The following is a 25,375-nucleotide window of genomic DNA, read 5'->3' on the forward strand; positions in this document are numbered from 1 at the left end:
TGGCCGCTGAGCCTGCGCGTCCGGAGCCTGTGCTCCGCAACGGGAGAGGCCGCAACAGTGAGAGGCCCGCATACTGCAAAAAAAAAAAAAAATTAAAAAAAAAAGTCATTTTACTCTGTATTAGCAAAAGGTTTCCCAGGCACCCTGAAGTGTTTTGGCCCCAGCAGGAGAGTGGTTGAAAGATACAATGTTCTGTAGTTTTCCTAAGGAAGCCCCATTCTTTTAAACCAATTTTGCTTTTTATGGCCTGTTTTTCCCTCCAAAGCAGGAGGTGAGCTGATGCTTTCCCTTCTGCCCTCCCTATACTATAGCTCCCCAAAGTATTTTCTCATCTTCCTCTTGTGATTTCCTTAAGTGCTTTTAATGGTTGCTTGACACTAGAAAGATGTTCCCAGCAGGCACACAGTTTGTAATCGCGGCTTGTTGCTTGATGTGAACCTGTGGCTGACGTCTGGGAGAGCAGTGGCGACTAGAGGAGGGGGCCAGGCTCTGCTCCAGCAGAGCAAAGATGACGGGTCCCAGAGCAACTGGCAGGCAGCTGGAGGGGTGGCTCCAAAGATTCCTCCCACACCTTTTGCCACCTCTAGCCAGTCTGGGAGTATCATCAGTAGAGGATTATGGGACAGGTAAACTTCCACATTCTTAAACAACACCAACCCAAAACAAGATGAAAGCAAAGCTAATGAACACAGGGCAGCTTGAAGTACATTTCTGCAGTGTCTGTGTTATCACTGTGAGAGGCGTGCAGTGCCTTTAGGAGTATCCTGCCTACACTGGAGCCAACCAGCCATTATCCCACCCCAGGGCGTCTAGACTTCCTCCCACTTTTTTTAACCTTCTAATTCCGACTGTCTTCACCAAGGGGAAGGTGATTGACGTACAGGAAATGGAGGAAAAATGCAAAGCCCTTATCTTCATTTCACAAGTCTTAGACACAAAACTGCTAATCTGAGTTGTGATAAGTCGTAGTACATGCCTTTGAGGGGCTGCTCGCTGTCTAGAGGAGAAAAAGGCAAGCCTCACACCAGGTTAATAGCACCACAAGAGATGCCTGTGGTGGCGGGAATCAATGCCAGGGAAATGGATTTCACATTACGTGCTTCGTGCCCAGTCTTGTGTGACTTTCTTGAACCTTTCAGGTGCTTTGCCCCGAACCACACAGCCAGGACCGCCTTCCATTGCCCATCATGTTCACCGCCTCCCTCCTGAATGCTTCAGCCCTGCCCACCTTGCACTCTACCTCCTAGCTTTCCTGGACCTTCTGAAGGTTGGACTTTGTCATGAATGATCCTGTTTACGGACGTGGCTCGCTGCTCCGGCTATACCACTCTGCCCCTCTAGCCTTGCCTCCGTGGCAGTTTTCATGCATATTCTCTTAATTAGGTTGCTTCTGTCTCACCTGGTCTCACCAGCCCTCAGGATCCTGCATTTCTACCACTCCCCCATGAACAGTATAATCGCTAAGTTCCCCTGGGCCCTACAGGCAGGACCCAGACTCTGAGAGTCTGAGGGGGAATGATGCGTAGTCTCTGTAGGCTGGAGGGTCATCACACCCTCATGAAAGACATAGACTTGAAGGCTGGTACGATTTGAGTAGGGAAAGAGAAAGGATATCGAGATTCCAGGCTGGAGCAAGAGAGGTCCTTGTTATGACTTGTTAGCAGCTGTTAAACCCGTCAGTGTGAAGGAGGAGTTTAGAAGTGGAGCGGCCACAGAGATTTAAGGATTATCTGTGGATTTCAATGCTATTACTGTTCTTTACCAGACGAGAGGGGAGGGGGGAGTTGGAATGAAAGAGAAAAAATAAAGCCTCTGGTATGGAGTTATGTCAGATTCATGGAGTTATTCTACTTTCCTCCTCCAGACGATTTTTACATTCTTGTGCTAGGCCTCATCTGAGAGTCTCATTTTGACCCCTAGCAAGAGTGCCCTTTACAGCCACATTGTGACCATTCATGCCATTTAAAATGAGTAAGAGTTGAGTGGGTGATCATATTGTCTTTCTTATAGACCAGTGGTTCCGGCCTTGGTCCCCATATCCAACCCCATTTTCAGAGCCCTTCCTCATCAGTGGGCTAGAAGAGGCATCTGAGTACCCACCAGAATCCTTCATCCCACCAGGCTCTGAGCAGAAATCAGACTTAGATCATAACAACAATAGCAAAATGGTAATTAATGTGAGGTAAAGGATGTGTTAACTAACCTTATTGTGGTAAACATTTCACAGTATACACATGTATCAAATCATCACATTATATACCTTAAATTACACAATGTGATGTGTCAGTGATACCTGAGTGAAGCTGGTGAAATAAAAAAGAAATCAGACTTCATAGAGATTGGAGAAGCACTTTGAGAAGGAATAGAGCTTTCTCTTTCCAGCTGAACATAAAACAGGTAGTTCCATAGGCTTTTCTTAAACTCTTATATACAGAATTATCATCTTCTTTTTAACTTCTTTTTTTTTTCCTTTTGTATAGATTTCAGCCAAGGGCCCTAAAAATAATTTTTAGGGAGGAGTGGCTCTATAGTCTCACAGCAAATGTTTTTTAAATTAAAAACAACCCCTAAAGGAATTCTCGCATCTTTTCCCTAAAGTGGTGAGCTGAAATATTTATTTTGTTGTCATTCCCCGCCCCCGCCCCCTGCCCCTACAGCCTGTCTGTGCTGGGCTGGGTGAGGACCCTGTGCCGTGTTTTAAGTAGTGAGTGGGGGAGTGGGTGGGAAAAGAAAAAGGTCTGTGCACTTTTTGTTAACTTCTCATGCTGGTGTAGAAGAGCCATCTGATAAGCTTACTGTCGTGTATAAACTTTAATTCTGATTGGGACTTTGAATGTGGAGCCTGAGAGAGGATCTAATCCAGGCAAGAAGAAGGGAACCGAGCCACATGTGGGGAAAGTTGGGTACGTGCAGGCACTGTCTTGCGCGCCATTTCATGACAAGAGCGGTCCCTTGATGAGCATTTACCATGTGCCGTATGCTCTTACATTCATGAAGAACCTGTGAGCCGTGGACACTGTTTTACAGATGAGGAAACTGAGGCCTGGTGGAGTAAGTTTTGTCCAGGGGAACCCAGGTAATAAGTGGAAGGACTGGATTCAAACCTTGATTTCTCTGTGCTCTTCCTGCGCCTCTCAGTCTGAAAGCCAGGGTTGAGAGTCTGGCAGCAGGGAGCCATCTAGATTGCTGGCAGACGCCCCTCAACTACTCAGGCCTTACTCGACTGGGCCTTACTCGATACCAAGGGGAACATCCCCCTGGTGCCTGGTGGGGTGTTTGGATTGTCTGCTCTGGGTGAGCCCTATAACTGGGCCAGTTGAGAACAGTCGCTTTCCGGGTATTATAAATAAATCTTAATGACATCTGATTTATGTTGAGACTGAGCCATAAACAGGTTCTTCTGCAGATGCATGAAACAGGTCTGAAGTGGTAGGATTATGTCATTGGAGTGTCACAGCAGAGCTGGCTTCAGGAAAACCTAGGAGGAAGGCAGAATGTGTCTTTAATAATCTTTATCTGCTTCCTTCATTATCCTGTACTTATACCCTAGTCCTGGTCCTTTAAAGAGTATTACTTCTTTTTCCCCAGCAAAACTTAACCATCCGTCTTAACCCATCAGCTTCTGAGATGACAGCTGACTCACCCAGAAACTCATCTGTGCTCAAGTGGCTTATGGTGATCCCATGGCTTACTCTTGTCTTGTAATATCTACTGATTTTTAACTCTGGGGGCTAAGCCAAAAGCGCAGTACCTTAGACTAAAGGAACGACTTGGATACGGTCTTTAGACTCACTGACTTATGCAGAGATCTTTTGAATGTGACAAAGGCTGGACTGCTCTCTGCATGATGCCGTGTTGGGTATATATGATTTCCTCCATTGCCTAGGGCAGCCCTTTGAGTCAGAAGCAGTGGGCTTTGTTCAGTCTTGTGACTGGGCAATGGCATGCAAAAGGGTGTAGGCCTGTAGTGTTCAGTTCCTCTTTTCTCACTTTGCTTTGGCTCTCCCGCTTGGTGTGTTCATGTGTTTTGGGTCATCTTCCTCTCTTCTGGCCAGACTAGTGCCCTCTCTCATCTGACAGCACTAACCTGGAGTCCAAGGAGAGCCTCTGGTAAGACTGGCTGAATGCACAGTGGATGTGATATTCATCTCTTTGGCTGTCTGCATTAAGCAGCCTTCCTCCCAGCAGGGGCAGATCCCTACAGTCCAGACCTGTTGGCTGTATTATAAGCTTTTGGAATATTGGGGGTGGAGATGGCTTCCTTCATTTCTTCTCCATTTCCTGGGGAGACTCATGACAAGAGCATTTACTGCAAGGGCAGGGATAGGACAGAGTAGTAAACAGGCAGGGAACCGGGGCTCTATCTGAATGGTTCCCTTACACAAATATCTCCTCTGCAGTTACACTCATCTCAGAGAAAATGTGCTGGCAGAGATGCCTGAGTTATTAACTTGGCACCAGAAACCTCCTTGTAGTTTCCTGTTTCCCTATTACAGGGCCCTCTCATGTCCCCAGCATGGGCCTTAGACTCTTGGACAAGTGAGTCTGGCTTTGGCAAAGAGGGAGTCCTTGGCTCTGCTTGGGAGCAAGAGTCCGTTCACTCCAGACCCCCAGCATCATACGTGGGCACCTGCATTCCTCTTCTAGGCTGAGTCTCAGACTTGTGCTGATGATGTAGTCACATCTGAGCAGCCTGATGTCTGCCTTCCCCTGACACAGGATTTATTTTGAGTTACCACTGGGGGTTTGGTTTCCCCCCCTTGAAACATCTGTCTGTGCTGCCTTGGGTAGTGTCACACAGACCTCAGGCTGAACATTTTCAGCGTAGCCCTTATTCACATTATGGAGTGTTAGCAATGTGGTAGATGCGCTATGGAGCCCTGACACGCTTCCCATCTCCTGTTCTTTCCCATCCACATCCCCCCGACCCCATCTTCTTAGGAGACACTTTAAGCATGACCCATGAAGATAAGCCTTAGGAGCTGCTGATGAGATGCTTCTTCTCTCAGTGTACCCTCTCACACTTTAGCCTGAGTTTTTCACAGCTCTCTGCACACGCCAAGCTGTTTCACATCTTCAAGAGTTTTTTTCAAGCTGTTCCTTCCACCTGGCATGCCCTTCCTCTGGCCCTGTAGTCTTCCTGGAAAATACCAATCCATCTGTCAACATTAAGTGATAGTCTTTTCTGACTCCATAGGTGGAATTTACCACTTCTTCCTTTGCTCATAGCACATAGGCTACATTCTTTTCCAGACTGTGAGCTCCTGTCTTGATTCCCCTCTGCGTGCCCCTCACCGGCGTGTAGTAGGGGCTCAGCCACGGTGAGGTGAAAGAGGAGCGGCTGACCTCAGGATGAAGTAATATAACTACAATTGAATTTTGGTTGAGTGCTCATTACTTGTTAGTAAGTATGCTAAATATTTTGCATCCATTATCTCATTTAATACTTGTCAACTCCGAGCAGTAGATCCTGATAGTTTCCCCTTCCTGAGTTGCCCCCCAACACACACGCACCCACCATTTTCTATCTCAGCATCCTGCTTTGTTTTCTTCCTAGTGCTTTCCACTATCTGAAACTATTAATTTGTTTACTCCCTTATTAGTTGCCTTCTTTACTAGAAATTAAACTTCATGAGAACCAGACTTTGTCAGTCTGGCTCGCTACTATAATGCCAGCACCTGTTGCAGTACCTAATATATTGTGAGTACTCGATAAACATTTGTTCACTGAGAGAGTGAATGAATGAATGACTACCTGTGTCACAGGTAAGAGGCTGAGACTTAGGGAGGTTGAAATGCTTTGCTGTAGTCAACGCAGCTCAGAGGGCTTGGGTGGGAATTCCGGTCCTTCCCCAAAGTGGGCGATCCTCGCATGCTGTGCTCCTCCGTTAGGCGCTCTCCTAGCAGGCAGGTCTTAGCGCTCCTAGGAGGGAGGTCTGCTTTCCTCCTGCACCCACTTTCTTCCCTGAAGGTCAGCCTTCCCCAGCTTTCACTTCACCAGCTAAATCCCTTCTAGGCCAAGGCAGGTAGTGAGAGATGCTGTGTGCCAGCCACCGGATGTGTCCTAAATGCCAGGCATGTTGTTAAACACTTGAGGTAAAATGGTCAATGAGAAACAGACTCAGCCTCCAAGGAGTTCAAGTGGCAAAGACTGACATTTACAATACAGCCACGCGAAGGCATGCTGAGTCCCTGAACCCCTGGAGGCTGCAAGGGCAAAGCAGGCATCTATCAGACCACCCTCATCACCGGTTCCCTGAAGGCAGACAAGGAGGCATTATCTCGACTTAATGCCAATTTTATTCTCTAGTTCAGTGCAGTGACACTCAGCTGAGGCCTTGAAAGATATTTTCTATGCAGCCTAATTAAATGAGTGAGACCTGGGTGCCTGTCACCTCGGGACAAATGAAATTGAAATTGAAACTGATGTCTGACCCAGAGAGAGTCCGTCCAGGGCATGGTGACTTGGTGGCAGACCCTTCTGAATGACTCTGTCTGCTGGAGCTCACAAGAAGCGAGGTGAGAATCAGAGGGAAATGGCTAACGTGCAGCCAGTTTGCTATAGGAAAGTCACAGACTGGCTGTAGTTGAAAAAACTGAAAACATCTGGCTGTACCTTTCTTTAAAAGAGACTACTGGGATCCCCTATAGCAGGGAGGTAGTTTTCTAGCACACGGTTTAGAGTTTGGGTCTGCCGAGGCCTTGGAAAAATCTTTAGCAATCACCAGAGGTTACCGTCTGTGCTACTGGTAATGAGGCATTACCAGTAACCTGGCTGGATAAATGCAGCCAAGCTGGCTTCACAAGTCCCCTCATAGCTGCCTTCACTCAACACTGAGTCCGCCATCCATGGTTAAAAACAAGGGCCAGGCCCTCTAGTTCCAGCTCTGCCAGCTGTGGACCTTGAGATGTTATTCATTTCTCTACTCCTCACTTCTTTCATCTGTAAAATAGAGTGGTAATGCTCTTATACAGGGTTATTATTATGAAAACAGTGTGAAAATGTTAGTGAAGTGATTAGTTCAGGGCCTAGTAAATAATAGTAGCATCCGTTTAGCGAGTACTTATACGTATAATTATCTTCATTTTACAGACATGGAAACTTAAAAAGCCCTCTCACTCAAGGTCATACTGCTGACGTGTACTGGAATGAGGTTTGAAGCCATGTCTCTGATTCTTAGTTGTGTGCTTTTCCACTATCTGTCGCTACCACCACAATAACTAACACAGCTGTCCCACTCCTGGATCTGCACCTCAGCTGATGTTTCATCCAAAGGAAGGAGAGGAGCAGTGAATAAACATCCCTTTATTTCCATCTTGGCCTGGATGACTCTCTCCCTCCATAGACCATTAGGGTGAGGGGGCGAATGGTTGAAGTCTTGGAATCCAAGACTGCCTTGAGTCAGCTGGATTGTAGAGGGCTGGAAGTTTCCAAACGTGCAGCTGTTTTATATGGAAGGTGAGAACATTTCCTCATGGAGGTGAATTGGTTCTTCAAGTTTCCTTGCTTGGGAAGGGCTGGACATGAACTTACTTATGCTTTGCCCTCAGTGACACAGCATTCCTTGTCCATCAAACACACACATCCTTTACCAGTAAGGCTTAGTCATTTGTAAGAGTAATCATCGTTCATGATACAGCATTTGATGATACAGCTGGTACCCCCAGTGGTTATATGTGCCTGGTGATTGCAGTGAGAGTTAGAAAATCAGTGGGGTCTGGGCTTACCTATATAGTAAGCTGTCCATGAGATTCCTGGGCAGTATCTCTGAGACCAGCAAGTTGCCCACAGTTTGCCTGGGAAGACTTGGAATGTTTCTGGAACAATAATTCTTTTGGGGGCTGTTTTGATCATTCACTCAAAAAAACTGTGTTGAGGTTTCACTGGTGGCAGGCACATTATCAGGTACTAGTGATATAGCAGGGAACAAAATAGTTAAGGACCCTTACATCTCAAAAGAATTTAGATAGTGATCAGTGCTGTGAAGACAAAACAATAGTCTAATGTAATAGCACAGGGGTAGGGTGGGTGGCTACTCTAGATTGCTTGGTCAGGGAAAGCCTCAGAGAAGGTGACATTGGAGCTGAGACCTAAGTGTTAAGGAGCCAGCATTCCAAGCTGTGAGGGGAGAGCTTTTGAAACTTAACAGCAAATGCAAAAGCCTTAAGACAGGAACAAACTCTGCTTATTTGAGGGGCAGAGAGACAGCCAGTGTGTCTGGCAAGTGGCGTGAAAGAGGTTAGAGAGATAGGCAGGGGCCAAATCATGTAGGGATTTGTGGGCCACGGGCTTTATTCTAAGGCTATAGGAAGCCATCGAAGGATTTTTAAGTGGAGCACTGACATAATCTGTTGCACATTTAAAAAATATTACCCTGAATGCAGTTTGAAAGCTAAACAGTAGTGAAGTAAGAATAGAAGTAGGAAAACCAGTCGGAAGGCAACTGCAGCAGTTCAAGCAAGAGATGGTGGTGGCAGTGGAGAAGAGAAATGGATAGACACAGGATAGAAGTGTGGTGGGAGTGGACTGAACTTGCTGGTGGACTCAGTGGGAGAGGGAGATGGTGCTTCTAAGGTTTTGAGCACAGTGCTTGGCACATATAAAGCACTCAATAAATTAATTATAGCTTTTGACCATTGTTATGAGCGAACGGCCTATTATCAAACACCAAGAGAACGTTCTAGGCTTGAGAAGCAATCTTGAACCCATTCAAGTGACAGAATGATGCCTATAGTGCATGTGTGACAGCAGTGTCACCTCTTCTCTTTTGTTAATAAATGAAGCTTGCAGGTATGATGGTGTTTTCAGGAACCAGAAACTCTGATTTTCAGTTAATCTCACCGCCATCCACTCACTGTATAACTTTTAGCCTCTCTTAGCCTTGATTTCTTCATCTAACCATAAAATGTATTGAGCACTTTCTAGGTGCCCGGTACCATTCCAAGGTCTCTCTCTATATGTCCAGCACTCTCTCTATATATCAATCCTCATCTAATCCTCCAATAACTCTTTCAGGTAGGTACTAAGTTGTCCAGGTAAGAGCACTGAACTCAAAATCCCACAGCTAGCAAATGACAAAGCTGTGACTCAAACCTAGGTGTTCCTATCTCTTAAATCCACATTCATAACCCTCTGTGACATGAGAAGTAGGTTTTGAGAGTTGGTGTGCTTCCAATTTCTGACTTTCTACCACTTCTGGACCTCAGTTTAAGGTCAGCGTGGGACTCAAAACTACTGAGAATTAATATGGGACACTTGAAAAAAAAGCCTACTGTTCATTCAGAGATTAGAGATTAATGTCAAGAGTGTATTTATTGATTGATCTTTTCTCCTCTTCCTTTGGTAACTTCTAAGATACAGCAGCTGAGGCAACAGGAAATTTGAAGGCCAGCATTTTATTAAATCTTACGTTTAAGATTTTTGTGGAATGAAACTGCTTGAGATTTGGTTTCTATTATTCACTTGCCAAGAAAAGATGAGGAAACTGGGTCGGGTGGATTTCCTGAAGGTGCAGGAAACAGGCAAGGTAAACCCTTGGGCTGTTTGCTGCATCTCACTCCCCTACCCCCTGGAATTGCCTGGGCCCTAATAGAGGCTTTGAGAAGGGTTCCTTTCAGCCCTCACAACAGGAGGTCGTCAGTTCTGTGAAATCCAGCAGCGGTGGGGAAGGGAAGGGAGGTTGGGGAAGACCAACAGAAAGGCAGAGAAAAGGGAAAGCTTGCAGCCCCCGTGGCATTTTCCTCTTGAAGTTCAACAGGAAACCAAATAATAGCATAGAAGTTATTTCAGAGAGGAGACACACACACACACACACACACACACACACACACACACACACATCTCATCCTCACAGACACTTTGAAACTGCCAGACATTGGCAAGGACGTGGGGAAAATGGGCATTCTCATACCTGTATGGGCAATGATTGTAAATCAGTACAGGTTGATTTCTGGAGGGCAGTTTCACAGGATTATATCAAATCCTTTTAAAAATATTCAATACATAGAGGGTATGTCAGGGGCCACAGGAGTGGACTAAAAGAGCTTCCAAAGGCCAAAGCTGAACAGTTAGAGCAACACAATAAATCAAGTAGTACTGGATTATAACCCAGAGTGTAAAAATAAGTATCCATGAGTCCATACTGATATAAACAGATGATCAGTAAATAAATTAATGAATAAGAGAGAAATCTCAAGTTCAGAAGAATTTCAGATAATTTTTGTAGATACTCTACCTTCAACCAGGGGGAGCATAACTCCTCACTCCTTAGGTGTGGCTGCTCATCGTGACTTCCTTCCAAAGGGTACAGCGTGTGAAGGGGAAAAAGGTAACTTTGCAGTGGAAAAACCTTAGCAAATATTACCTCAGCCAGGTAATCAAGGTCAACATCAACAGCACTAAGTCATATCAATAGTATGTGCCCTTGGTACGATGTGATGAGAATGGTGCTTTACCTCTGTGATTTTTCCTTCTCAAGGCCCATAACCATGGCCTAATCATGAGAAAAACATCAGACAAATCCCAAATGAGGCACATTCTACAAAATACCTGACCAATACTCCTCAAAACTGTCAAGGTCGTCAAAAACAAGAAAGTCTAAGAAACGGTCAAAGCCAAGAGGAGACTAAGGAGACCTGATGACTAAATATAATGTGGTATCTCAGATGAAATCTGGAACAGAAAAAGGACATTAGGGAAAAATTAAGGGAATCTGAATAAAATCTAGACTTCAGTTAATAGTAGCATTAATACTAGTGTACCAAATTTGTTGATTCATTCTAACAAATGCACCAATGTAAGATGTTAATAATAGAGGAAAGTAGATACTGGAACCCTCTGTACTATCTTTGTACTTTTTACTTTGACCCAGGAGTTTCCCTTCTGGGAATTTTTTTCTTTGGAAATAATTAAGGGTGAACCTAAAGATTCACCAACGTAAATATGTGTCACAGAGGTGTAGGTTATAGTGAAAAGGTAGAAGTAATTTGTGTCCAATAATTAGGTATGATAAATCCATACAACTTAATTGTGAACCATAATCTTATAGAAATACATTTCTTGATAAGGAAAGGTATTCATGATTGATAGTTGAATGAAAAAAATAGATTATGAAAGAGCCTGTGAAGTAGATATTTTTACATATGCATAGGAGGGGTATAGATGAATATATTTCAACGTGTTAATGTTGATTATCACCAGTGGATAACACTATGGGTTTTTTTTTTCCTTTTATAGAAGCAATACGTGTTTGCTACAGAAAATACAGATCAGCGAAAAACAAAAAGTTGCTTTTTGAATTAAAAGAAAAAACGCTGGAACTGATTCCATTATAAATCCAGCAGCAGCAGTTAACAGAAGACTCAATCCTAAGGAAGGGAGTTCTGAGAGCAGATGCGACACTGGCAGGCTAAGAAGCCTGCCCGTTACTTCTGTTCAAGTGTCTCCCTATCAAAGGGCCCTGCCTGAACAGGCCTGCTGGTGCCTTTCCATCCTCCATAGAAACGGGCCACCGCCCCAAGTGGAGTGCAAGAAGGGCAGCCACCTATAAAAACAGTAAACAGGTTGCAAGGTACATGGAGATCAAACTTGGCACTGTGGTCAACGTGTGGACCTGCGGCTGCCCTGGAGCCCCAGACCTGTCTCACAGGTGCCTGTGTCGGTCTATAGGGGCAGAGGCAGCGGTGAGGGCTGAGAGACAAACCCAGTGTCTACTTCTTTCTCCTTCTGTAGTCATCCTACCCTTTTCTGGCATTTTTTCATCTTAAAGAAGAACTTGCAAGTACTTTCCGACTCATTACAACAACCCTTGGAAATAGATATTATCATCCCATTTTTAAGGTAAAAAATTGAACCTCAGAGATCTTAATCTTCAGTGGCTGTCACTTATTGTCTGGGTAACCAGGGGTCAGAAGATCAGGTTTATGTTTCTCTTCTTACACGAGCGCATTTTCATATCTGAGGGTTCTGGAGTCTGTCTAAGCTGGATCTACCATTTACAAACTGTGTACCTCAAACAAGTCACGTAGCTTCTCTTGGCCTCACTACTCTCATCTGTAGGATGGAGATGATAATACTTATCCTAAAGCTACTGTTAGGGTTTAGTGAGATTGTGCATATAAATTGCTTAGCACAGTGCCTGGAACGTTAAGTCGGCCGTCTGTGAACAGTGGTCATTACTGAAGGAGAGAAGATTCATGAGATCAAGTATAACGGGATCTAGAGAGAGAAGAGCCCTTTTCCCCGTTTCCTGTGATTTGTGAAGGAAGGCACAACAAGGCTTGGTACCACTTTAGACTTTAAGAACCACGATGAATTGGGAAATCACGGGAAATCATTTGCCCATAGAGCTCACTCTACTAGGGTGTGTGCTAGGTATTGATCGAACAGCACAATTCATCAACCTGGTATTTAGGCCCAGCCAGAAAAAGAGGTGAAAGAACTTGGAATGTTGAGGTCAGCCTTCAGATTGAGTTGGAGAGGAATGGGGAAAAAGAGGGCAGTGCATAGGAAGCAAGAGAAAAAAAACAGTATAAATGAGCGCTAACTAGCTCAGCAAATGCGTAAGTCAGAAAGGAGCTTCGCTTTTGTCTGGTTCGAATTTTTGTAAATTTCACTTGTAATACGAGGTGTCCTAATTTCCCAGCTGGGGAAGCTGGGTCCCAGAGTCACACAGCAAAGCCAGGACTAGAACTGTGAAGTCCTCTGATGGTTTTCTCAGTTAACCCAGGATAAACGGGGAGGACATTTTATTTTGTATTTGTATCTCTTTTAAATGTACACTTACATCGCTTAAAACTAATTTATATTAGTTCCACAGGCAGCAGCTAAATATGTAAGTTCTGATTCCTTATAGGACAGTAACCCCTCACTTTCAGCCCAGGCTACTGGGACCGGTGACATGGGAGGCAAAAGTAGCAGCTCTGCTCTGTGTGGTGGAGGAGTATTTCCGGGTGTGGGTGTTTGGCCCGTCCCCCAGCTATAGGCCGGTCACATTCCCACTGGAAGTGGGCAGCTGCAGCCTCAGGTGGTGAATGGAGACTTCCCGTTAATCCCTCATACAACACCTATGTGGCGTCCTTTCTGGAGAATACTACCTCTATCTTTTTGCATCACAACTGAATCTAGCCTGCCTTCCATGTTGATACCTCTTAATTTCTCCATCCTCTTAAGTGAATAATCCTTTTTACATCAATAATGAATAAATAGCCAAGGACTCAGCAACATAAGTGATGCCAAGTCAAATTAAGTTGTATTGTATTCTCAGGAAAAGAAACTAACTTGCGAGATCAGAGTGCCTACCCGCCTCATTTATTAACTTCCTCTTATAAGCGTCCATCTCTGGGGACGGAAGCTGAAAAACTGAGCTGCCTATCTATGTGGACTGTCTTAAAGCTTGTCAGGCAGTGAAACACTCCTTGTTCTTAATCACTTTATGAGCAGGTGCTTAGGGGCCGAACAGGACTGGGGCTTGGGGCATGCCTCTAACAGTTCAATTTCACAGGCACAACGAGACAGGATCGCTCATGAGGCAGCGCGCCCCACTGGCGGAGGGGACCCAGCATTCTGCTGGCTGGGCTCCTTCGTCCCATTCTGTCACCTGGACCCCTACCCCTAGGGGGTGTTAAGTGTCACATCACTCTCCCGGTCATGATTTAGGAACTCTCCGTTCCTTTAGCTACACTTTTTGTTCTCATACCCCCCAAAATAATTTAGAAAATATTATGTGCCTCCTTGCCCATTTTAAGTTAACTCCTGAAATTATATGTCAAGTTTAGATAGTTGAGAAGGATGTTAATTCTGACATACTGCATAGTACAAGCTTTATATACATTTTTGTCAAAACTTTGGCACTACAGATTTAGCATATTAAATTTACAGGTGAGATTCACTGTGTAATCTCACTGGCAAAGATGGTTTTCATGGTCAAACCATCCAGCCAAATCAGTCTTGCTTTCTGTCAGATCCAAGTCTGATTTCATTTTGTCAATTAAAATAAACATATTAGTACACATTTCATGACAACCATCTCATTTCTGAATATGAATTCTTAGATCTGTGGATAGACAGATAAGGGCACACAGCTTTGCCAAGAGTTTATTACCTGGATGAAATAAGGGATTATATCCTTCACTGTTTCTTACCCTGTTCTCCTAGGACTCCTCTTAGAAGCAAGGCATTCTAAAATTGTCCCATGGTGAGATTCGGGAGGATGAGGGGTATGCATTTCTTTTCTGAAGTAGGAGTAAGGTGACTGTAAGAAGTGAGAATGGCTGAAGAGAGAACCTGTAGATCACAAGCACGTGCTGGGAGAGGTCAGTTTTAACAAAGAGTATGTATGGAAGGTAAGGATCTGGACATTAATTTCCTTTGAATTACCAATGACCAAATACCTCCTGGAAAATCATTAGGTACCACAGAGGTATGTGTATCCCAGTTTTAAAAACGCTGCTTTTAGACACACCAGCACTCTCAAACTGGGTCAGTCTGTGACTGAGGCCAGTTAACTGGGCTTCGCTCAGTATGTCCTCACCGGTGTTCGGCAGGGACTGACTTTTCTAGAGACCTGTCAAGTAGAAGAGTCAGAACCATGGAACTCAGCCTTTCTTTCTATTCAGTATCTGTAGGTCTGGAGTTGTCATTTAAAAAACTCTCAAAGGAAGCAAAGAAGGGCATTCCAGAAATTTAAGGACGTTTGGAGATAGGAGCGCACTTGCTCTGGAATGTAACATTTCAGATGCCAGAAGAACAACGGTGAAGGAAAGTTAGGCAGGTGTTGATTCTGGATAAGAAGAAAAGCAGGTTGAAGAAGGGAGCCAACATTTTAAAGTATTTATAGTGCATAAAATACATAAAACTCTCACAATAACCCTGTAAGATATACAGTAAGTATTACCACAAGGAAACTGGGACTCAGAGAGGTTGAGCAGCTCATCCAAAGTCACACAGCTCATTAGTGCCAGAGCGGGGATTTGAACCTAGTTTAGTTTGGTGACTTCAAAGCCATTATATAATGCTGCTTCTCTCATGGTAAATACCTACTACAGAATGGGCTACCTATCTAACACCCTTAGTTAGTTTATTCTCAAAACAACGATAACAGAACAGACACTCAAAATTTCAATATCCTCTGAGCATCACCCCAATTATAAATCTAAGTGTGAGTGGTAGATGTTTCAGAGGAGGATGATAAGTGGCTGAGGTGGAAGGCTGTGTTACTTCCCTTGGAGAAAGTAGACTGCTATAGACTATTTAAGATAAAATCCTGTGAACACAGGTCAGCTTATATACAGCGTGAAGAAGGGACATTCAGATGATATCTCACACTAATGATACTGTGTAACCCTCCAGGAGAGACCACACACAAGGTGAACAAAGCTGTATGCTGTAGATTCAGTTACGATTTTTTCTTCTTTGTTGTTGCAAAAAATTAATTAATTTCATTAATTATGAAAATGAGTATGGTTTATTTGAAGATGCTATTCTGGACAAAAATATGTCTCTCTCCCTCCCTTCCCCTTTCTATCTCTCTTTCTCTCTCCCCCTCCCTCCCTCCCCCTCCCCCCTCCCTCTGTCAGCTACTAGGCTCTGAAGTCCATGAGGGCAACTACTGTGGTTTCATCTTGTTCATTGTTGTGCCTAGTGTTATGCCTAACACAGAGCAGATAGTCAAGTTAACCAGTGATATGCCAGAATTCCGAGGTCTTAGGCTTTTAGACTGTGAGATGAGCTGTGTCATTCAGGCCCAAGAACAGATCTCTTTTAGGATAATGAGAAAAGATTTTATCAGTCAGGCTTCTGATCTTTTCCCCGAGTCAGCTCTGCACATCTTATAATAAGGGACCTGGCAACTCGAAAAGAACTTAGTTTATTTATAATTTCATTATACTCAATTTTGGAGGGTTGTTGACCTCTTTGTGAATATGATGAAAATTATGGCCTCTCTCAGACAAGGAACACACAGACAAAATTTTGTATACAACTCCAGTAGGTTCATGAACCCTTTAAACTATGCATCTCAAGTTAAGAATGCCAAATAATGAACCGCAGTTTAAGGAAGGGGCACATGCTTGTGCTAGACCTCTCATATTTGAAGGAAAATTGACAAAAGCACATTGAGCTTGCTTTGGATATAATACCAAAGGGGAGACTACGGCACCGGTTCCAATTGTGTCTTGATTCTGGTGAGACGCTTTCACGAAAGACCCTTTTTGTTCCCTTTGGGACACATGCCACCAAACACTGCTCCTTGATGATGGTCCACTGTCCAGCCCTTCCTAGCGTGCACCCTTCATCCCATGATCGGACAGCAGGCAGGAAAAGGGAATGGAAATAGGGCAGAGTTTGGATAGCGAGGCTTGCTGAGTTGGTTCTTTTGGCTCCTGAGTGCACGTGCCTTAATTTCATGCTCTGTGCCTCGAAATGTTTCGCCCTTAGCAGAAGTACTACAGGTCCGTTGTCTAGGACATTTTCCCTTAAAGGCTTTCCCAGAGGGATGCAAAAAAGCACAGAGTTTTATATAGACGTAGATAATCCCTTGTGAGATAAAAAACATTTCTAGGTCATAGCAGGGTGCTGAGGCACCCCCAGGCCTGTCCTCTCCCCTAACTCCTGCCTGTACCAGAGGAAGGGGGATTTACCTCCCTTCCAAGCGCCCTAGCTTGCCTGCTTCAGACTTTATCCAGCCGAAACTAATCCTTAAGTTTTAAGGACGCAGGCCTTACTATGTGACCGAGGATTTTACATCTCTCAGAGCTCCACTTTCTTCATTTGCCAAATGGGGATAGTAATAATAATAATAATAGTCCCTACATCCTGGGGTTATTGTGAGGAGTAATAGAAAGAATGGGTGAGGAGCGCTTAGCTCAGTGCCCCTGGCACACTTGATCAAGCTGGCTCTTGTTATTATTTTAAGGACAGTGGCTTCTAGAAGTGGTGGAGGAGGAGAAACTAGGCACATTTACTGCTTTGGTCCTTCTACGTGTCTTTGTAAGTCTTTTTCTGGCCCTGACTTTTTCTTGCCCTAGTGCTTGTATCAGCAACGTTCTCTCCCAGGACCAAGCCAGGGAAGCTCTAACCCTGAGCAGCTGAGGTCCTAGCCATGCTTCTGAGACTCACAACTCATTTTTTGGCCACTGAAATACTACTGACATCTAGGATGCCCTGGTCAAGGCAGTCATGACTGACCATTCTTTCAGCTCCTTCCTTCCTTCCCTCCCTTCCTGTTTTTATTTCTCACTCTCTTTTTAAAACAGCTATTTATTGAACACTTCTATATGCCTAGCACAGTCCTAGTGCTAGATAAACAGTAGTCGATAAAATAGACAATATTGCTATTCTTTTATGCTCTGGTGGGGGTAGAGGGGAGAGTAAATAGCAAACAGATGATTTATAGGACATGTTAAGGGCTATGAAAGAAATAAGATGGAGATGGAGAGTAACCAGGGAGCCTGACTTAGATAGAATACCTTCTCTGAGGAGGTGACATCTGAACCCAGTGACTGTCCCTGTGGCATTAATTAAAACCTTGGCTTTATTCCAAGTGAGAAGTGCCATTTGGTGTGCAGAACGATAGCTTCTCTTTGCCTTTCTCTTCTAACAATAGGTGGCTTTAAGGCTTAGGGGACGTCAAACTCCTGATTTTTACCAGCAGTTTATTTTGTCAAGTTAAAAAAATATTATGACCCTCATCTGCTCCTTTAAATAGCTATTCACTTACTATGTACCAGGCACAGGCATTTCATATGTATTATTTATTCCTCCAGTACCCTAAGAAAGTAGGTTTTATTATCATCATTATCTCTGCAGTCAAATAAAGAAATCAGAACGTAGAGAGGCTACGTAACTTGCCCCTGGCCACAGTGCCCAGCAGTGGTAGGGTTAGGGCTGGAATCCAGGGGAGTCTGACAGCAGAGCCTGTGCCTTCTATCAGTAGACTAGGCTGGCCCCCTTCTTGTGAAGTCTTAACTCACTTGGTTCTCCTTTCCTTTGTAGTGGTGCCAGTGAAGAAGAAGACACATGAAGGCCTGCCATCCCCAGTGGAAAATCATCCCTTCCCCTTGCGTGTATGTGACGGCGTGTATGTAACGGCTTCTGATTCCTGTGAAAGCTGCCCAGCAACAAACGTGCTTCCACCAGATGCCTCCCCAGATCCACAGCAGGCACATAGCTCTCCGAGGAATGACCAGTTTTACTCTTACTGACTGTGCTTCTCATTCTCTTGTTGTGATAGGTCAAGGAAAATGCCCCTTTGATCAACCAGGAGCAATTAAAGGGTCCTTCAGGTAATCCCTCGATGGCTGCTTTGAACTTACTCAGGAAAGCCAGCCCCTGTCGTATTGTATACCCAAACAGTATCACTTCATTAAGAAGGATCTGGAGTAATCTTGAAGGGCAGTCAGAATTTGTTTCCCTACCTGCTAATAAAACCACACTTTATTCATATTGAAGCATGGAATAAATGAGGGAAAAGTCGGGCCGAATCAACCCACATAGTTAGTCTCTAAAAGTCCATTTAATACATCTGTGAAAATGTGGTTTCATGAAATAAGATGGATGGCTTGAAAACAGGTAAAGAGTTAAAAGTTAGAAATATATAGAGATATTTTTAGTACATGAGGTTATCCAGGATTTCAGATTCATAATTCAGTGCTGTGGAAATGAAAAAAAAAAAAAAATTGAAGAGATAGAAAGGAAATGACTTTTTTTTTTTCCAAAAAAAAAGGGACCAAAGAGATCTGATTAAAAGTTGAAATCAAAATCAGTATTTCTGAACTCAAGTTGCCTAAGTTTCCAAAATAGTCACTAAAGGATCTGATGGAACCTGAATTATTTGAGTGGATTCTGAGGTTTTATGGGTCTTGTCACAGCATGAAAGTCTGGAATGTGTATTACAAATGGGAATTTTCAGTGTAGGGTTTGCTCCCCCTCCCCCAGCTTAGCCTAATTTGGCTTAAATGCAGTGTGGGGAGAATTCTTGGCCCTCTGTGGTGTTGAATCGAGCTCCATCTCCTGGCAGATATACCTTCCTTTTACTCCAGCGGGGACCCCTCTTCCCCTGGCTCTCCCCACCTCCAGGTCATCTCCCACACGCTGGCTCTCTCCTCTTAAGTAATGTGAGCAGAGACTCACCGTGGTTGGACTCTGGTCTTTCCCCATTCCCAAAGCACATTTCCTTACAACCAAGTTTTTTACTCCTAAATAAGCAATGATGTACTAGGGAATACAAAACTGCAAACTAAAAAACATGCGTCTTCTGAAACAGGAGTTTTACTTAACAAGTGGTTTGGAGTCAGGGAATGACATTATTTTTAGATAAAACAAACCCAGTTATATTATGAAATAGAATGTTTGTATACATAAACAGTAAAGATAAAGTAGGAGACTTCACAGAGAATTTTTATTTGCGAGTGGGGTGTGTGTTCCCTCTCCTCTGCCTTTAGTGGTATTTTGGTGTTGGCTTCTGAGAAGTACAATTGGAAATACATCCAAGCAGCCTTAGGGTTTCTGTTGACTCAGGACCTAGACTTCTAGTGCCTCTGAGGCAGAACCAAAGGAGCTTGCACTGAGGGAAATTTGCCTGCCTGCCTGCCTGCCTGCCTGCCTGTACACCTATCACAGAGCTTTAGGGCCAACTGATATGTGTGTGCAGGATGGTTTTGAGGGAGAAACAGTGCTCACTTACTATAGGAATCCTGTCTATATCACTGTTCAGTCCTGTGCATGCTATGAAATGATTGTTTCTTTGAGGCCAGGAAGCTACCAGGTGCATATGCTTCTGGGTTAGGATTACCCTTGCTCACTAAATATGTTGTTGGGACATTGGGGCTGAGAGTAGTTTGGGCTGTTTAAAAAGAAAAAAAAAAAAAAAAAAGTATTTTTCTCTCAAACTGGTGGCCAACAAATGACTAAGACGTTTTCGGTGCTTTACCTTTCTGCCCACAAGACTGGAGATTTTGGCATACCACTAATTAGCACCCCCAACCACATCCAAAGAAACTACTCCTAAAGGAGGACCAGTGGCCATTCTTAAAAGAGTTTAAACATCAGAATATTAAGAAGATTTTAGGATTTGGAAGCTTGTGTTGTGGTGTCTTTCCCCTATAATTACTGTTTAATCTCCAAGTAGTAACCTTATTTTAGCAATGGACAGATCACTGGCTCCTCCATACCTGATCATATGTTATTACTTTAAATCAGTATTTGGGAAACCCAGGCATTTATGCAATGGATATGAATGGAAATACAAACATACATGCCAGCCTGTCTCAATAAATTATCATACTCTGTAATCCTCAAGGAAAGCACTTTTGCTTTTACTTAGAAAGGATTTCAGATTTGCTTTATGGGCTCCTGCTGTTTTCAGCACCTGATAAAACTTTAACCAGGGAAGCATTAAACACAGCTCAGCAGCTTCTGCCCAGGCTCCTGAGTTCCTGCCGACAGCCATTTATCAGTGTAAGAACTAAGATGCTTCCTGCAGTGGCACCAGCTTCCCCAAAGCTGGAGCGTGCTTCTCGGCCTTAAGCCCCAGCATGATGAGACTTCCCTCCTACCAGGTCAGTAAGAGTTGCTCACAACTGTGTCCTCACTGGCTGCAGGGTTTGCAGAAATCCCTAGGGAGAAGTCATCAAGGGAGGCAGGTAATGAATGTCTTCAGAATGAATTGGGTCTTCACAGCAATCCCTGGCTCCCTTCCAAAGGTTGGGTATCTGGAGGCTAAGAGGGGGTTTGTCTTTTGATTTGATTGTCATTAAATCCAGGGCCATTCCAAGAATTGCTTGGAGTCTCTGCTCTGACAGCCTAGAAAGGGAAATGACTTAAAATATTGAGGACCAACTATGAGGACCCATTTCTCAGATGATAATACAGATTTGGAGGCCAAGAGTCACTTGCCTTGAGTTACACAGCTAGGAAGTATTGGAGCCAGGTTTTGTACCCGGCTCTTCCTAACTCTGTGTATGCCTAAAACAGAGAGAAAGAAAAAGGCTGCAGGTTTCCCCCCCTGCAGTCTGACCATTCCACTCTATGGATTCTTTTTCAAAATTACATTTTATGGCTATAGTTTAGGCTCAGAAATGGCAGCAAGGTAGCCTTATTCTTCTACTTTAGCAGATACATTAAGTACACATTGCTAACTTGAGCCTGCCCCCAGGAGTTGGAGGACACCTTTCCTTTTTGGTGCCATCCCCCATAAATACAGTGTTTTTAGGCCTTCAGGAGTATGGAACGTCTCAGAAATAGTAAAAGTGAGGAGTGTTCTGCTCTCTAACTTTACTTGAAAATGTCAGCTGCTGCACTGCTGCAGAAAAGGAAATCTTCATATTTTAGTAAACCTAGCCAGTCTGTGAGGATGTGGTAATTCAAAGTCCTGTGAGCATAGACTTTCCTGCTAACGCCTGATGTGTATATGTACACACACACACACACACACACACACACACACACACACACACACACGCAGTTTAACAACTAAGAGAAATTCAGAGCAGCCGCCTCATTATCTCGCATACCACTGCAGAGGTTTCTGCCAGCCCTGATTACAAGTGTCACCAGATAATGGGGCTTAGTTGCTTGCTTACAAGATGCTAAAAAGAAGAGCAACTCCTTGGCAAAGGTTGTCAGCTCCTAAAGCATTGAGCCAAGGTGACAGCCCTGAGGGAAATTGCACTCCAGCTCTACTCCAAGGTGTCTAATGATATGGGAAATTTGGACACCCAGACTTTTTGGTGACCTGAGAGTCTGACCACTCTAGTCAGGCCTGAGGGCACGGCTGCAGAATTCACGACTGATAGGAGTGGCAGGGCTTAGGAAGTCCTCTCCTCCACCTAGAAAATATTCTCTTGCCAATACCTGAAATGCCACACTCAGTAGCTGTTCAACACGTGCTTTTCGATAAGAAAATTCGTTGCATGTTTACGGTGTGCCTAGCACAACTGGAATTTTCTGTTTAAAAAACAAATCTATCTCGTTATGAACGGACTCAGCCCAGCCCTGAGAGAAAAGAAGGCCTGCAGGGGAGACTTCAGATCTCATTAATATTGCCTTACCCAGCAGTGCTTCTGAAGCCCCACCGCAGCCCGTTCCGAGAGCTGTAAGGCCCATGGGGACTGCCTAGTAAAACAGTAGCATTTGGAACCCAAGAACACACGAGAAACAGAAGAACAAGTGCCAGGGCAGGAAAATAAAAATAAATTAAGACACTAGTGGGTATACCGGTACAAAAAGTGCCACAGAGCCCATGCTGGGCTTGATATGACCTTGAGGGGACAGTAGATTTATACTTAATGAGACGTAAACCTGACCAGTCTTTCTACAGTGACAGGCCACACTGCGTGGATGGGGAGAACCACCGAACCCATTGTCCTCTGCCTGTTTTCCTGTGCACAGTCACGTTCCCTCCTTAGTCATCTTCCCCTTTCACGCTTTACATTAAACAAGGGAACACTCAGTCTTTCATGGGAATTACAGGTTTGAGTTAATGTTTCAGTATATCATTTTCATACTGTAAATTATTTTGTAAGAGAGATTTACTGCCATCCCAGGATGTTTGGACTCAGCCCCTGTGCATTTGGAGATCAATAAACTATTACTGGAAATACCATTTGTCTCTCAGAGTTGTGCACAAAGGACCCTGCTAGGTGTAAATGTTCATGGTGATCTGCATTGTTAACTGTGATCATGCTGGAGATGATGGTGTTTTGGTTATGCGAGGTGGGACGCTCTTCTGCCCCTGACTTCTCTAGCGTAGCTTAGGAGATCTCTGGGAGTGGCAAAAGGACAGACTTAAAGTCATTGTTATTTAAAGAGATGTTTGCTCCTCAGAGTGAAATGATCCATGCCTAGGTTAGATTTTCTGAACAGAGTAGATTATAAAGTAAAGAATGCTTGGTCCTGAATGATGTTTTCAAATAACGTTAAAGCTTTACAATTTGGATTAGCCAGGGGGGTGGTCAAACTTTAATTTTTACCATATTTGCTAGAAAAAAAAACCTTCATAGAGCAAATTACAGTTAGGCCAGCAAAATCATCTTTGGGGAACCTTAGAAGTACACATTTGATATAACTGATGAAGAGATAGAATTAAGTTCTAAATGAAGCAATTCGAGTCCAGTTTGTAATATCAGGAGCAGAGGATGCATTGAAATCAAGAGGCAAAATGTGAAAACTCAAGATAGTGGATACTGTATGAATTAGAAAGTACAATTCCTACCTAAAGGCATTACAATTCGATTTTTAAAATCCATCCTTAAAACCCACCAGCAAGTGTCTGGAGCAGCTGCAGTTTATGAACCCTGCTGTAAAAAATTTTTTTAACAAATTTGTCTCCATCAAACCCCTTTAGTTAGCTAGAGGCTGTATGTGAACTTTGGAGAAATTGTTCAAGATAGGGTTCTAGAGGGAGTCCGTCACTCAAGGTCATGCGGTGAGCCACGCTGATAAAGCCAGGCCGGGAGACTCTTGTCCCCTGTAACAATCATTAGGCCCACTTCCTCCCTCCCCAGTTGCTAAGCACACTTCTGCCTGGTGGGATGGGATTGCCAAGCACTGTAGTACTTGGGAGTCTCGGTGTTTTAACAAACCACAATGTGTTTGGAGGTTTTCTCCCCTACTTCCTGGTGCCAGTATCTCAATACCGCATCCCATTGCCTCAGCCCTTTTTCGTTTTATTGTCTTTCCCTCTGAAAGCTACAACTCTGTATTTTGTTTCATTGATCTTTGCTTGGTCCAACTTACAGGTGGCCCCATTTCCTTTGCACTCATAAAAGAGTGAAGTTGCAGCTGGTCTAGAATATCTCCTGGCCTTAACAAGGCACCAGAGGTAGGTACACCCAGCAGAAAGTCAGGCTGCCAGTATTAATAAGAGAAGAAGGTGTCACAGGAAAGAAAACAAAACGAAAGGCGGCTTGAAGTCAGTAACTGGCTGCATTGAGTATCTGTACTCGTTAAATATTAGAGTCTCCAGGTTAAATCATTCATTTTGTTAATAATAATAGCTACCGTTTAGTGAGGTCTTTTTCTGGGCCAGGCACTGTCCTAGTTGCCTTTCACGTTATCTTATTTAATCCTCACAGCACTAACATTATCATCCTCTATTTTATTGCTCAGGGATCAGAGAGTTAAAATACTTTGCCCAGGGTCACACCCTAATAAATGGGAAGCTAGGATTTAAACCCAAGTCTAGCAGACTTTACACCCTGGCTCTAAAGCTCTCCTCTCCTAGCTGCACTGATTCCAGCTGATGCTGGTGAATCACCTTCACCCATCCCCCCCCCACCGCCCCACAAACACATACAGTATGGCCTCGGGGCAAAGGAGTTTGTCTTTTTTAGGCCTTGTTTTGTACAGTTTGCAAAGTACAGTGTACAGTGAGGGAAGGAGGATTAAGGTGCACAGTGAAATTCTCTTCTGACCTGAAACTGCACTTTTGGAAGGAGGAAGCTATTGGACTTGCTTTATCTCCTTTATTCCAAGGCCATAAATAATGAAATCACCAGGAGAGGCAAAGCCATGGCTTCTTTTGCCATAGTCTTAGAATCCCAAAAGTCAGCCAACTCTGGCACTGAGTCTGTAATTTAATTAAACATCTTGAAGGGGTCTCCAACAGCTTGACAGTAGGCCAGCTTCGTATTCCTGGGAAGCGACTGCAGAGGGAGTTGTCTGTTGGTTCATTGGCTGAGTTGAACCCTCATGGCCGTAGCATACCACTTTGCCTTACAAAAATGGCCCACAACCTTCATACCGTTTTAGGGAGTCAGTCACAACTCATTTACCTACGGCTCAGTCAGCTTCACCTGTCCCTATTTCTTAAACATGAAATCTGCACAAGTGGTTTGACAGTGAGTAATTGAGGCAGAACTGGAAAAATCTGAAACCTCTGCTGGACCCATTCAGAAATGACTGAGAACTAAGAAGTGAGTAAACAAGACTTCTGACCAGTTGAAATAAATAGTATGAAGCAAACACATAAGAGAAAGGCCATCTGTCTACCCATAAAGTACCTACTCAGAACCTATTTGTTCCTGTTTCACACATAATTCTAAATGTTTGCTGTCTGGTTTCCAAGCCTACAGCAGATTAAGGGCGGGAAACAGATTTCTAGAGGAAACTTAACTCAAGAAGGAGAAGGAGCTGACAGCAATAGAGAAGACAGAAAAAGTTTAAGTAGACTGAAGAGCTCAAAAAGCACTGTTTTAGGGGGGCATTTAGTGCCCAAAATAGCTATTTACACATCTCAGTTTCTAAACACCTCATATCATAGGACTGTATAATTATACTCAAAGTGACTACCCTGAGCATCACACCTAAAGAAACTAAGTTATGCTCAGAAGAAAGCAAGAATTTACATATAAAACATTTTAGAAATATTTCTATCAC

General features: G+C 43.8%; 1 protein-coding gene across 1 annotated transcript in view; it reads left to right on the forward strand.

The window, feature by feature from the left end:
- TRIM44 (tripartite motif containing 44) overlaps positions 1-21,457 on the forward strand; it is a 116,558-nt gene extending 95,101 nt beyond the window's left edge. The window contains exon 6 of the mRNA XM_028477363.2: positions 17,993-21,457. The gene's annotated coding sequence lies outside the window, so the exon portion shown is untranslated. The remainder of the gene's footprint in view (positions 1-17,992) is intronic.
- The last annotated feature ends 3,918 nt before the right edge of the window (positions 21,458-25,375 follow it).

This window comes from Physeter macrocephalus, chromosome 16 (assembly GCF_002837175.3).
Source record: "Physeter macrocephalus isolate SW-GA chromosome 16, ASM283717v5, whole genome shotgun sequence".
NCBI classification, from domain to species: domain Eukaryota; kingdom Metazoa; phylum Chordata; class Mammalia; order Artiodactyla; family Physeteridae; genus Physeter; species Physeter macrocephalus.